This window comes from Balaenoptera acutorostrata, chromosome 17, assembly GCF_949987535.1.
Source record: "Balaenoptera acutorostrata chromosome 17, mBalAcu1.1, whole genome shotgun sequence".
Lineage (NCBI taxonomy): Eukaryota > Metazoa > Chordata > Mammalia > Artiodactyla > Balaenopteridae > Balaenoptera > Balaenoptera acutorostrata.
The window spans coordinates 78384746-78400279 of NC_080080.1; the positions used below are offsets into that span (position 1 = coordinate 78384746).

The following is a 15534-nucleotide window of genomic DNA, read 5'->3' on the forward strand; positions in this document are numbered from 1 at the left end:
TGAATGATATTCTCTTGCATGTATAGACCACATTTTGTTTATCCGTTCATCTGTTGATGGATACTTGAGTTAGCTATTGTGAATAATGCTGCTATGAACATGGGTGTACAAATATCTCTTCAGGACCCCACTTTAAATTTTGGGGGGTCTATATGCAGAAGTAGAATTGCTGAACCAAAAGGAAATTCTGTGTTTAATGTTGGGAGGAACTGCCAGACTGTTTTCCCCAGCATCTGTACCATTTTATTAGTCCCACCAGCAGTGCAGAAGGGCTCCAATTTCTCTGCAGCTTCACCAGCATTTGTTATTTTCTGGGTTTTGTTTCTGTGTTTGGTTTTCTGGTTAATTCCATATCTTCCCTATCCTATGCTCTAACCACTTACACACTGCCTCCCTTCTTACCAGAACTACTTGTTTTCTGTGCACTGATTCAGATGCCCTGGGATTTCCCGAGCAAGGTGATGGTCACACCCACGACCACACCAAGTTAGTTTGTCAGCCTCTGGTGTGTGAACAGCCCAGAGAGAATAGAGCACGATCAAGTCTTTAGGACAGGAAGTTCACACTTATTAAGGTTTATACCCACCACAATGCCTAACACACAGCACTCAATAAATATACATTTCAAAAATCCACTGTGATTACAGAAGCCCAGTAATCAGCATTAATGCCACACCAGTCTGTGTGACTAGGAGAAACAAAGAGCAGACAACCACCTACTGTGTACATCACAAATTAGTAATCAGGATAACCTATACTATCTTCCTTCCAATTTCCTGACTTTCACATAAGACTTTTTTTTCTTTATCCTTTATCCATGTCTCACTTCCCTTCTCTCCTCTCTCCCCCACTCCTTTTCTGTTTGTATCTTAGGACCATCTATGGAGTATTATTTTTTTTACTGATTACCGTCCAACCCAAAGTACACCATTCATGAACCAATCACTTGCAAGAATAAGAGCCTTTGACCAATCAGGGCCACCCTGTAGATGGGGACGCAGAAAACGTCTGCAGAAACTTCAGTGGAGAAGATGGATCTTGATGTGATTTGGGTTCTGTAGGGAAGACAGGCAGAGTAATAGTGCTGGGTGGACAGGCCAACAGTCGTGTCCCTACACATCCTGTACTTACAGCCACAGTGGATGGATATCCAGTCAATCCGACAGCGGCTGGCTTCAACTGCGCAAAAACAGTGCAGAACTAGAACTGACAAGCAGAAACTATGGAAATAAAACATTGCAGCACGAGAGAAAAGCTTTCTAATATCCACAGCTGGACAAAAATGAAACGGGCTGCTTTGGGCAACAGGAATATCCCTGTCACAGTGCTTTTCACAATGTGACCTCCTTACCTGCGTTAGAATCACCTGGGACAGACCCTAACTTTTGAGACCCAATGTTCAAGGGAAAGTGACTATGTATGAGACACACTGACAAAATCTCTTCCTTCTCTCAGAGTCTGTGCTTCTCATGCTTGATACTAAGGTAGATGGGTGATGTCAAGAGCCTGGTGGTTGACACTTGACGCCAGGGGGAACACGTCATTTGTTAAATTGGGCTGTACTGGGCTGCCTTAGTTGAAGACATTAACTACAGCAATAAGGTAACATTTGAGTCATTTACCAAAACGTCCAGAAATTTTTTTCCTACTAGACTCTTGAAAGGTTATCCACTGGTAAAGGAATTTATGGCAAATGACAATTAAATCCTCATTTAGTGGTTATCTTCATTTATTTAAAGCTTTTAAAATAACTGAAAACCATAACGTAAAATATACGCAGGCAGTTATGAAATTGTTGAATTTTCTTTTTTAAATAGATTTGGCATCGTTAAATTTGAAACAACTGGAAAAGTCAATGTGGTCCAGAGAGACAAAAACTAACTCTTTCGGTGCATGTTGGATTATGCTGATGACCATAAACTGTATGTTAGAAATTTCTTGGAAGCAGGGACTGCATCCACTACCCCCATGTCACTCCTCAGGTTATGAAGTCTCTCGTTCTTTAAGGATGCCTCCCTTCAAAGCCTCCGACCGGTGAATTCCTTCTCCCCCCATCCTACACAGCTCAAGCATCGTCCCCTCGCTGCCACCAAGAGCCCTGTCCTCCTGTGTGCAGAGCACTCTGTACATACACGTCTAGGGCACCACTGAGCACACTCTGAAAACCACATTTACGCCCCCATGTCCCACTCCTGAGGGCATCTTTGAATGCAGAGGCCATCCTGCTCACGCCTGTAGCCTCTGGCAATTCCTGGTACCTCAGGAAGATCACAAGTTCTGCTGACCCACGACAGCAGAGGATCCAGCCCAGGGCAAACACCGTGCTGGGAAGGATGGCCTAGAGCAAGACTCCCCCCCCCCGCTAGACTCTGAACTTTACAGATGCTGAGACAGCGTCTAAACCTTGTACTATTATGTGCCGGCTGTGTACCAGAAACAGCGTCAAAGGTTACGGATCCACTCTGCTAATCCCCACCACACACCTGAGAAGCAGGTGTGGTACCGTTATCGTCATCTTATAAATGAAGAAATGGTGAGAATAAGTCACAAGTGTTGGAGCGCAGATTGGGCTCAGGTTCGTCTAACTTGGAAGTCCATCTTCTTTCCACCGTATGATATACCATCTTTTCTCAAGGTTAAAATGAATAATCCCTCGTAGGCACTGAATACATCAGCTATTCAACATGCCATGTCTGATTATGCAAGGGCGTTCCTCGCATAACTGCCAAATTATGCCATTTTGTCCAACCGTCGCCATTCCTAACTATGGTGATGCTTTTAATACACTAATTTGTACGTGGCAAGAACACTGCCAACACCGAGCTGCCGCCGTACAATAACTAGTCTCCATTTAAATCAAATGGAAAATACCGATAACCCCACAGAAACTCAGACCTCAACTCCAAACTTATTTCTTCAGCAGTGTTGCCTCATCAGGAAGATTCAGATAAATGTCTGGGCAAGCGCCTCGCCATCCGGGGCAGTCATCAAGTTCCTACTCGCTACTGACTACAAATGATGTAGTCTGATGTCACGTCAAGTAGCAATAAATGTTACTTTCTGGCCCCAGATTAACCTCTGTGGAAGTCCCCGTTCCTCCCCCGGGTTAATCATCCTCCTATTCAGAGCAGACAATGAGTGGCTCAGTGTCGCTTCATTTTTTGGCGACATCACCAATACTTTACTATGGAAGAGTCTAGGCAAGAAGTTGATTGTGATGGGAAAAAAACGGCTGCCCATAAAAAGGCTCCACCATTCACCTCCGTCTACACAGTGCAATGCAACACTGAGTCCTGGGGACAAGGGTCCTCGGCGCCTGCGCGAACAGCCCCACCCCTGCCTGGCCGCCCAGTGATGCTGTACGAACCAGTCTCTTCTCCCCCGGCCCCCCGCGGCTCCTTCTCCCCTGCGGGGTTTCCTCCCGATGCTGGGCCTGACTCATGGTGGGTTCTCAAGAAACTCAGCCCTAAATATAAGTAAATATAAGTGGACGCTTCTTTAGAAAAATATCCTGTCTGCTTACAACGTTTGCAACGCATGAGCTCCTCCAGGGTCGGGTCTGCCTGCAATGATATCCACATAGCCATCATAAGGGCTATTTTTGCCCCAAAGTTTCCTGATCGCTCCAACTCCCCTCTGCCGCCACGCTGGCTTATTACACGCCATCGCCCCTTACACCGCTGTCCTAAAACCATATAAGTCATGCTCTTTGTAACAAAATAGAGATCTACAAAAAAGAAAAATCAGCGTTCTCCCATCACCCAGAAATAATCAGTGCTGAAAACTTTAGTATAAAACAATTACTGACGTGCATAGCTTATAATTATGCGTCACACAGAAATATTTTAGTTCAGAAATGGTCATATATATTACGTCTCAGTCTGTGTTTAGCTTTTTAAAAGCATCTTTCATATAGGGAAATATAATTTAATTCTATTTTTAAAGACATTTGCAAGGTGTACCATTCATCGTATGGATGTACCTTAATTTATGTTTGTGTAATAAACCCCCTTACTGGACTGCAGCTTGTGGAATTGCTGGGACCACCTCTGTGCATTTTATTTTATTTACTTATTTATTTATTTTTGGCCACCCCACTTGTGGGATCCTAGTTCCCCAACCAGGGATTGAACCCAGGCCACAGCAGTGAAAGCCAAGCCCTAACCACTGGACCGCCAGGAAAGTCCACATTTAAAACTCTGCCCCATCTCACCAAGCTGGCCTCAGAGGACTGCCTGGGGTCAGACTCCCCCAACAAGCTGGGAGGAGGGGCTTTTCACCAAATGTTCTTTCTTTCTTTTCTCTTTTTTTTGGCATACAGATGGATGCACATTTGGGCCCAAGGTAAAATATGATGGTTCTTGCTACGGATCAAGGTTAAGAAGTTTGAAAGTCACTGATCTATCCCAAATGTTTAACAAGAGGCTATAGCTTGAGTAATTTTTAAAATAGCACTCAACACTGTAGTTAGGATTAAGAAATTATTATAATACCTGAACATTAAAAGATTTCAAAACGTCCACTCAGAGTTTTGTAACAGTTTCCATGATGCAGAATTTCAAAACGTCCATCTTTCTGTGGCTGAAAAACTCCAGCATGGCCGCCGCGGGGCTCTGCCCGAAGAGGCTCCACCCTGAGGGCGAGGCTCATTCTTTTTCTCCCTCCCCTTCCCTTCCCCCACCTCCCCTTCCCTTCCCCCCTCCCCTCCCCCCATCCCCCCTTTCCCCTCCCCCCATCCCCCCTTTCCCCTTCCCCCCCCCCCCCAAGGACAAACTGAAAAGGAACAGAGCAGAAGGTGCTAGAAAGAGCCCGAACCCGCAAGAAAAAGCAGTGCGGGCTGGTGCCGAAGGCCAGGGCGGGCGTCGCTTCCGGGCCGGCCTCCTCCTGTCGCGGGCCTCCCGCGGCACTTCTGCTCTCCGGGCCGCAGCTTCCCCGTGGAAAGCAGAAGTGGGCCTCCCTCTCCAGACGGCCTCTCTGAGGCCAGCTTCGCCCCCGCGCCTCCCCGCCGCCGGGGATTAACATTCACCGGAGACTGCAGCCACCCCGAGGGCCTGAACCCCGGGGGGGGGGGCGCCCCTGACCCGAGGGAGAGGCGACAAAGAGCTTCCAACCAGCATGACTCGGGGTCAGTAAAGAGAGCGCCCTTCGGGGCTCACAGAAGCGGGGCCGTGTGCGCAGGCCCAGCAATACCTGACTTTGTCTCAAGTGTGGACTGTGAAACGGAAATGAGACACACGTAAAGACCCCCTGAGCCTCGGGATGAAGACTGCTTCCCTGTGTCCTACACCTCACCAAGGGCAGGCAGAGCTCCCAGCCTTGAGAAAGGCCCACTCCGATGGACTCTATTAATGTATCCCCGTCCGTAGTCATTGTACAGAACATCACTTACACATCTTAGCGTGATGAAGAAGGAACACAGTTACCCCGAGATCAACCAATAACGGTCAACTCCTATCAACTCATGACTTGAAAGCTCTGTAGAACAGTGGGGAAAGAGTTGAAGAGGGGAGTTAGAGAAGAGACACTGGAAATACACTGAGGTTAATAAAATGCAAATAAAGCACAGTTCAAGAACCAACACTTTGGAAGAGTTCTTTACAAATGGAAACTATACCTTGATTATAAATCCAACTTTCCCGAACTAGCTTGGCAGCAAATAAGAAATGTTGATGCTTACTCAGTACTAAGGGAAAGTAAAGTTCAGGACAAGATTGAAGAAGAAGCCCAGGAATTAAGAACCAAGGCTATAACAGGCCCCTGCAACCTGTCAGCATGGATGAGCCTTTTAAACACATCGTCCCAAGTAATTCCTGAAACTTGCTGTTCTAAATTATAAGGGAGCCCTTCCAGCTAACGGAAGCCAAGCATATCTAAAATAAGGTTCAAGTCCTTAAACTGGCCTGTTCCAAATATTCGAATCCCTCAATGGGCAGATTTCCCTACTATTTTCTACACTTGGGCTTCTCCCCCAAATGGGAACTTACTCAAAATAAATGTCAGAAATGATGAGAGAGTGAACTCAAAGTTTCACAACTTAAGTATCAGGAAACCAGACAGCTGTAAGAAATCTTTCAGTACTTCTGACCAACTTCCTCTTCCCTGTCCTGCTCTTCGTCAATCTTAAAAGACGGGAGGGAATGTCTATCTAGTGTAGGCGTGTGGGCGTAGGACGAGCCTTGTTTATAGCAGGTACCCAGGAAACGGGCAGTGTCTCTCCATGTGCATCCCGCGGGCCCTCTCTCCTTACTTTATATTTTGCCCTCGAGTGACAACTCTCCCTATTATAACAACCACACAAGGAGGCTCGTAGGGTTTCTAAAGAGGCTGAAGGGAATCCCTTTGCAAAGTATTACTTGGGTACTTCTATAGTGACCAGTAGGCACTGGAGAGCCCCCAAGGCAGTCACTAGAGCTGCTCTGACAGCAGCCAGGATAGGTGTCACCTAGGCAGCTATCAGAGCTCCCCCAGCCCCAAGCAGGAAGCCGAGCTGAAAGGCACAGGAACTCAGCTCCCCAGTAGAGCCTAAGTACCCTGCCTGACGGTACACCTGCTCATCTGCTCTGACAGACCCTTAGTTCAGACAATTTCCGAGCGATAGAAGAAAATTACCTTGTGATTCTGTCTTAAACGTGTTTATTAACTGATAAGTTAATTTCTTTACTTCTAAGTAGTTGAGTACCTACTACAGGTCCAAAGGCAGAAAAGTGGGGAAAACTCTATAGAGTTGGAGCCAGAAAACATACCTACTATGCCCAGCGATGCCACGTAACCAGGCTTGTGACCTTGGATATGCCTAAACTCTTTTTTTTTTTTGGTATCTGTCCCTGCCTGCCCTTGGGGGTCATGAGAGGTTCAAATGAAATCACAGTTCAGAAGGCTTCAGAGCCCTGGATAAGCAAAAGGTATCAGCACCATCATTGCCAGGAAGAGCCCAGGAAAAGTAGGAGGCTGTCTCTGCCATCAATGTGTCATTGATCAATGCCCCAGCTAATGACTGTGATGACCTTTCCGTGTCAACACTGTCCATGCCTGAGGACACAGAGGTCACTGAGATCCGCGGTGTGAGGGGGCTGTAACGGTGTTCCATGATGGGGACATATATTCCTATTTATACAAATTTTAAATTAATATGGGTTTGTTTATGGATAATATGGTCCCACATTTTTGTGGTTTTTTAAATAAATATTTATTTATTTATTTATTTTTGGCTGCGTTGGGTCTTTGTTGCTGTGCGCGGGCTTTCTCTGGTTGCTGCGAGCGGGGCTACTCTTTGTTGCGGTGCGTGGGCTCAGTAGTTGTGGCACGTGGGCTCAGTAGTTGTAGCTCACGGGCTCTAGGCGCGTGGGCTCAGTAGTTGTGGCACGCGGGCTTAGTTGCTCCGCGGCATGTGGGATCTTCCCGGGCCAGGGCTCGAACCCGTGTCCCTTGCATTGGCAGGCGGATTCTTAACCACTGCGCCACCAGGGAAGCCTGATAATGTGGTTTAATTTTGTAAGTTACAAGTCCATATATTCATTTGAACCAGCTGGCATCTCAAATGTTTCAGTGGTTTATTTTTGAATACAAATATAATGGAACTAAAAGGCTTTGGAAGTCATTGAATCACAACCCCACTGGATCACTTTTCTGCTAAGAGAATGCCATGGGTGGGGATGGGACACAGATATCACAAGTTCTCTACAAAAGGGTCTAATACCGATGATTGTAAGATAAAGTGCATCTTTTTGGGCAACATCTTACCCAGATGTAGTCTTTGCAGGCTACCTCTTACCACTCCAAATCAAGACTTCTCTCCCAGTGATACACCACAGAAACCAGTCCTGAGTGGAAATGCCCACTTAGAACACTAATGCTGGGATAACTTGACAGTCAAAAAAGTTCCTCAAATCCCCATTTTAGAATCCAGGACAGAGAGGACCAGTGAGCTACAGATGCCTTAGGGGCCAGCCTGTTCTTCGGCCTTGCACAGGGCCAGGCTCAGAGCAGACTTTCCTTCCTTCTTCCAAGCAATCTCGACCATGTGACAGGCACCAGGGCTAGCATTTTGGACAAGACTGACAAAGCTGTTTTCACAGAGATTTCACTGTAGTGGTGAATGCAGACTATACACATGTGGGCAAATCATAATATAACTCTAGTTACTGCTGTGAAGGAAATACTGGCGGAATAAATGGCCCAAGTAATTGATCCCAAATCACAGCTGTGATAAATGGTGGAAGAGACCCAAACTCGGGTTTCCTGGCTTCTTTACATCAGCTGCCCTCTGTCCTTCACTCAGGAAGAGGGTTTTCCCATTCTGCATCCAAAGAGGCCCCGCCGATATATGTATACATAGAGCTGATTCACTTTGCTGTACAGCAGAAACTAACACACCATTGTAAAGCGATTATACTCCAAGAAAGATGTAAAAAAACAAAACAAAAAACAAAGAGGCCCAGTCACCAAAAGCCCCTTGTGATCAAATTAAATTTCTTCAAGCCTCAAAACGGCTTGACTTCCTTACTTCCAAATGAGAACCAAGAGCTACCTGAATCCTACCCTTTTCCAGCAGAGCTTACCTTATCAGGACGTACTTATGAGTACTCAGTAAGCTCCCGTATTCTCTCCGCGCATATTCCCCTCCGCACAGCTTTAGATGGTGCTGCCCAGAGAGAACGCCCCTGCCCTCCTGAACCCTACAGCCGCTGCGGGTAGCCAAGAAATCAAAAGCAAGTCAAACCTCCTCATTGGCTAGTTCTTAGGGTGAGTCAGACTCCGGGGCGCTGCTTTGGGACAGCACGTCTCAGGTGTATTTATTCTGCAGATTTATTAGTAAGGTCAGGTGGCTAAATCTGACAAGCAGGTTTAGGTGTAAAACCCATCAAATTGCAAAGGACCAGGGAGCCTCGTTGTTATGGACAAAATTATTCGCAATAATAACAGCACCGTGTATGGAATGCCTAGTATGTGCTTGGGGCTTTACGTGCAATAAATAGTTCAGAAGGTAGGTATGTTCTCCTAAAGATAAGGAAACCCAAACCGAGAATTTCAATAATAGGCCCAAGTTCACACTCAGCTAGGAAACTGCGAAACCCGGGTTGAACTCGAGTTTCTGAGATGGCAAAGAAGTTGGGGTAATTCAGACACTCAGACACACAGACACACACACACACACACACACACACACACACACACACAAAACCACGCCGGAGATAACGCAGGAAAGTGAGAACTGACGTTCACACCCTTCCCCCAAGGCGAAGGAAAGGCAACCCCTGAATTCTTAAAATAACTCTCGCTTCCTCTCGGCCGCCGGGGGCTCGGGACCGCCGCCCCGCAGGCCGGGAGGCGCCGGGCTCCGCGGGAGGGTGCGCACCGCCCCCGCCGCCGCCGCCGCGCCCGGACGTCACGCTCCCGCCGGGCCACCGGGGAGGGCGGCCGCCCGCCGGCCTCGGAGGGCGCCCGGGCCGGGCCGGGCCGCATCGCTCACCTCGGGGACCCGGGGCCCGGAGGGGACGGCGGACCGTGCCAGCGAGGAGTCCCCGCGGGACCTCCGCCGCGGGCGCGCGCCGCGTGGACAGGGGCTTCCCCGCCGCGCAGGGAGCGGCCCGCGCGGGGACAGCATCCGGCCCTCGGGGCGGCGCCGGAGGGCCCCGCGGTGCGCCCGCCCCCGCCCGCAGCCCGCGCCCCGCCCCGCCCCTGCGCCCCGGGCCGAGAGACACCTGCGGAGACGCCCGCCCCGGCCCCCCGCCCCCCGGCTCCCGTCCGCGGCTCACCAGCTCCGGGTGCGAGTCGCGGGGCGGCGGCGGCGGCGGCGTCGCTCCACGGTGGCCGGGGGTCCGAGCGGGGGCCGCGACGGGGCGGCCCGGCGGGGCGGGGCGGGGCGGGGCGGGGGGCGCGCGGCTCGGGGTGCGGGCTGGGGCCCGGGGTGGCGCGGCCGCCCCGCCTGCCGTGGGCTGGAGGCTGCGGCGCGTCCGGCCCCGAGGCGCCACGGCCGGGAGCGAGCGGCGGCGGCCCGGAGCGAGCGGCGGAGGAACTGGCCGTCGCCGAGCTCGGCCGGGAGGTCCCAGCTACTTCCTGGTGCTCGGATTTGCATACCGCGCCTGGAGGGCGGGGAAGTGACCGTTTGGCCCCTGCCCAAGGTTTGGGGCTTTGGCGTGGCCGTCGCGCCGAGCTTTGAAGGCAAAGAAACCTGCGTCCCAGCCCGCAGCTCCGGAGCGTGGAGCCGCCCCGGGCCCGACCTCCTCCGGCGGAGGCGGACAGAAGGACCTTCCAGGAGACCCTCTGGCGCCTGGCGTCCTGGCACAGCGACGGAACCCCTCGCGTCTCCTTTCCTTCCCTTCCAACCTACTCGCTCGAGTGTTAGGAAGCGGGGTGCCCCTGGCAGCAGAGGGGCGCGCTCTGCTCCCCCAACGTTTGGAGTTCTCTAGAGAGAGGATGCTCAGGGTCTCCTTGAGTTCTTAACCAGCAGAGTCGCTCCTTGAGGGTGTCACGGGGGTGTTCAGGGCGTTGGTAGGGGTGGGGCGTGGTCGTGGACTTAAATGGCCTGGGGGTTCCTCAGTTCCTCAAAACTTCAATCTCCTCCCGGAAAAAATGGAGACAGGGTACTGGGAGCATGTAAAGGGCTCGCCCTGTGCCGGGCACACCTTCACCCCCGCGTGTAGCGCGGTGCTTGGCGCATAGCAGGTGCCTGACCGTCGTTTGCTGAAAGAATGACTGCATCTTCAAGCTCAGGGTCCAACTCAGTAAATGCCACTTACAAACCCAAGGTAGATTATCAGTCTTGTTCTAAGCAAGATTCCGCTCGCTGGGATCTCAGCATTGCACTGCAGTGTAGCATTTACGAGGAAATAAACAGCTCCCTGTGGGAGATTGGACTTTGTGTTAACAATAGCAGACACCTACATAGGGCCTATTGGGTGCCAGACACGGCCCCAAGCTCGTGAGACCGATGACCTTTTATTAACAATGTTCTTGAGAGGCCGGCCCACCTGAGGCTACAGCCATAGTCCAGCGGTCCAGTCTGCCGTCTTATAACATGACCCAGGGAGCAGTCATTTATTACTGGTAACAGAGGAAAAGGTCTGCAGCCTACTGCCTTAACCACCAACAACAAAGTAGGATGGTTTCTACCTGTGATGATCCCTGGTATGTAGTTGGTTAGTTTCCTGTTGAAGACGAGGGATTGGGTTACCTGTTGCAAAGTGTTGATCATGTCATGAATCCTATGGAATAATTCACTACCTGAGGGCCCGTTTCCTGGACTTTTCTTCAGAATGACCTCTTAAATATCTTGGCCTTAATTTAAAATATCTACTATTACCAGTGAGTCCTTGAGGTCCTGGCTAAAGGCACTGGCAAGTAGGCATGGGACACAGAATGTTTGGTGTTGGCTAATCCATCTGGAAGGTCCTGCTAGTGTTTATGGTGAAAGGGCTCTTGGAGCAATAAACAGAACAGCAGCAGGCAGAGCTGGGCTTGCACCAAGCTCCACCACTTCTTTTTTTGTGTGATAAAAGTAAGGATCTCCAAAAGAGATCCCCAGAAGTATTATTTATTTATGTATTTTTAATTTTATTTTTTATTGAATGAAATTTCCTTTAAATTCTGCAGTGCTTTACAATTTTCAAAAGTTTCACACACATGATTTTTTTCTAATCCCTTAATAATCCCTTTTGCTTTTTAAATCCCCTACCCCTAAAATATCCCTCCCCAAGCTCCGCCCCTTCTATTTATTTATCCATCCATCCATTCATTCATTTGGCTGCACCAGGTCTTAGTTGTGGCACGCAGGATCTTTTAGTTGCAGCATGCAGGATCTTAGTTGAGGCACTCGGGATCTAGTTCCCTGACCAGGAATCGAACCCGGGCCCCCTGCATTGGGAGCGTGGAGTCTTAACCACTGGACCACCAGGGAAGTCCCAGTATTGCTTTTTGTACTTCTCTCTCTCCTGCTGTCAGACAGATTCTCTGTTGGAACTGAGCACAGAATGGAATGATCAGAGGCAGCTGCAAATCAGCAGAGACCCCTTAACGGGCAAGTGGGCTTCTGAAGGAGACGAGGGCTGTGACTGGGGGGGGGGGGGTGGAGACACAGGAGAAGTAGTGGAAATGGCGTCAGCTAGGTATAGTCCATCCTCATTTTTTTCAGATCCCATGTTTGCAAACTTACCTACTCATTAACATTTACTTGTAACCCCGAAGTCAGTATACAGGCAGCGCTTTCACAGTCGTTGGTGGACATGAGCACAGCGGTGAGCGTTTTGAGTCGCCCGACTCACCTATTCCCAGCTGAGGTCAGCAAGGTGTTTCTCTGCCCTCTCCTTTTAGCTCTTGTTATACAAACATGAGTCCTTATGTGATCTGCTTAGTGCAACTTCTTTGCATTTTTGTGCCTTTTGTTGGTGAGTTCACTATTTAAAATAGCCCTGAGCATAGTGCTAAAGTGCTGTCTGGTGCCCAGAGCACAGGAAGGCTGTAATGTGCTTTCATGGAGGAAACAAGGTAGCAGATGAGCTGCCTTCGGACGTGACTTGTGCTGTTGGCTGTGAGTTCAGTGTCACTGAGTCAACAATATATGTTACATAAGGTGTCTTTAAACAGACACGCATAAAACAAGGTTATCCATCAATCAACTGATGAAAACGTGACAGCCAGAGGCTCCCAGCCACCTAACCCTGTATTCCTCCTAGGAACAGTGGCTCAGTATTCGCTAGCTCATTATTTGTGGCGACTGTCTAGACCAAGACTCCCGCGAATAATGAGAACTTACTGTGTGTAGGAATAGCCCATCGTTCCGTGGGAGGAAAAAGAAAGGCCTGACCTCAAGGAGATTCTCCTCCATCACGACCTTCAACTTCCCACTCCCGATCACGGCACTTACAGCTGAGACTGGTCATCTCTGCACACACTTTCAGGTCAGCCCACCCACCTCGCCATCTGACCTGCAGCCCACCCGCTGCCATGTTGTGGACTGCCCCCAGTGCCCCTCTGGAGCTGCCCTCCAGGGGTTCAGGCTCCTCAGCGCAACTCAGGGACTCTTACGGCTCGTCTGCGGAAGCCCCCAGGTTGGTTTTGCGGGGAGGGGCAGAGCGGAGGCTAAGACTCTCCATCTGACCCTTGCAAACGTGGCCACAGACCTGAGCGTATGGTGCAGAACAGTGGTGCGCAAGCTGGCGGCACCTGAGAGTCACCAGCCCAGGCCCTTCCCAGGTCTTTATTTATTTTTAAAAATTTATTTATTGATTGATTTTTGGCTGCCGTGCCCGGCATGTGGGATCTTAGTTCCCCAACCAGGGATCAAACCTGTGCCGCCTGCAGCGGAAGCTCGGAGCCCTAACCACTGGACCGCCAGGGAATTCCCTTCCCAGGTCTTTAAACTAAAGTCTTGGGGGTGGGATTCGGGGTCCCAATCATCAGAGACTTTCAGAGACTTCAAGTCTCCCCAGATTGTACCAGTGAGCAGCCAAGATGGGGAGCCGCTGGGAAAGACCCCCGGCCAGACATCCTGGGAGAATATGGGACAAATCTGCCAGACAGATGGATTTCTGCTTCTCACCAGTGTTCCTAGTAAAACACGCTGGAGAGCCTTTCATCTGACGCATTTGGCACTGATGAATCAAGCAAGTTGTTTGAAGTGGGGACATCATAAAAATGATGTAAATGTCCCTTAAACATTTTACTTGAACTTCAACCTAAAGTACATTCATTCAGGGAATTCCCTTACGGTCCAGTGGTTAGGACTCCGCACTTCTACTTCAGGGGGCATGGGTTCGATCCCTGGTCGGGGAACTAAGATCCTGCAAGCCGTGCGGCCAAAAAATTAATTAATTAATTACTTAATTAAAGTACATCATTCACCCCCAATTTCTCATCTCACAGCAGGGCATTTCCAAATTCACCTTGCTGAGGTGGCGGGAGCTGGAATTGAACCCCATTCTGTCCCCAGCTCAGTCCCTTAGGTGACAAGGCTGCCTACAAAGTTCAGGCTTCTCAGCCTGAAACACCCGAGACACAGCACCGTGCGCCTGGAAGCAAACGGAGAGATTGAGGCCGAGTCTTCTCCATTCCTTTACATTTATGAAGGAAGACCCAAGCTACCTGAACAAGAAATTATTAAAACTGAGACAAACAGTAAACATAGTATCACCAATAACTGGGATCGGAATCTTATCAAATTCACAACAAAGTTAATTTGTTACTCAGTGATACACAACATTGTTCTACATGGTAATGAGACCAAAATCGTCAGCTATGCATAAGAAATTCTCTCCTTGGAATACTACTCGGCCATAAGAAAGAATGAAATACTGCCATTTGCAGCAACACGGATGGACCTAGAGATGACCATACTAAGTGAAGTAAGCCAGACAGAGAAAGACAAATATCATATGATATCACTTATATGTGGAATCTAAAATATGACACAAATGAACTTATCTACAAACAGAAACAGCCTCACAGACACAGAGAACAGACTTGTGGTTGCCAAGGGGAGGGGGGAGGGATGGAGTGGGAGTTTAGGATTGGCAGATGCAAACTAGTATATGTATGTACAACTGAATCCCTTTGCTGTACGCCAGAAACTAACACAACATTGTAAATCAACCGTGCTTCAATAAAATAAATTTTTTAAAAAAAGAAATTGTCTCCTATAGTCAGATTGGGGGTTCCTAGGGTCTAGCAGGGAACACGCAAAAGGTAAGAGGGAGAATTGCTTCTGACTTCATTTGTTTTCTCTCTGAGGAGGAGTCCCCAGGGCCACCTCCCACTCTTTCCTACCTTCTGATCCTCAGTGAGGATGCCCAGCCCCTCCAATCGAGCTGGTCGCAGGACCCTAGGGTCTGCCCTGTCCCCTGGTCTCATGTCTAGAGGTGCCAAACCTGTTTTCTGGGTGCCCCTCTGGTTTCTAGGAACTCATGTATTTAGCTTTTCACAATTTCAGACTTAGGGAAAATTCCAAACATAACACAAAGAATCAGCAGATATCCTTCAGCCAGATTCTCTGACTGTCCGTGTTTAACCATATTTGCGCTCTGTGTCTACTGTAAGGTTCCTAGTCTTCATCAGACTTTTCCCCATTAAGCATCCATTGACAGTTCTTGCCTGAGTCGATGGTCACTGTGATGCTTGCCAAATGCTGTATCCTATTACTTTTGAACAAAATGAACTTTCTGGAACTGGATGTGTCAGTCAAAGGAGGTAGGAAGAATTTGGAAAAACAGGTGGCAAGGATCAAACAGAATGGCATAAAACCACTTGATTCTCAGAGCAGCTTCATGATGTAGTCTAATCAGAGATCTTTCTTAAGGTCAATCAGCATTAAGACTCTGGCAGTTTGGATGGAGACGAAGGGGCAAGGGGTCACGAGGTGCCCAGGACATCATGAAGGAAGTTGGGCTTCGGGGGAAGTAAGCCAGTGCAGTCCAGGAAGCAAGGCTGGGGCCTGAGGCAGGTGCTGGGTGGGAAAGGGCTGCAGAAAGACACCTGCCCTGCTCCAGGAGTCCAGGGGTGCATTGCGCAGACCTTGATCTTGAGAGCTGCCTGCGCAACTTA

General features: G+C 49.3%; 1 protein-coding gene across 2 annotated transcripts in view; it reads right to left on the reverse strand.

Annotated features, from left to right (window-relative positions):
- Nucleotides 1-9951, reverse strand: part of LYN (LYN proto-oncogene, Src family tyrosine kinase) — a 110787-nt gene extending 100836 nt beyond the window's left edge. For both annotated transcript variants that reach the window (XM_057531687.1, XM_057531685.1), the window contains exon 1: nucleotides 9756-9951. The gene's annotated coding sequence lies outside the window, so the exon portion shown is untranslated. The remainder of the gene's footprint in view (nucleotides 1-9755) is intronic.
- Between the last annotated feature and the right edge of the window lie 5583 nt (nucleotides 9952-15534).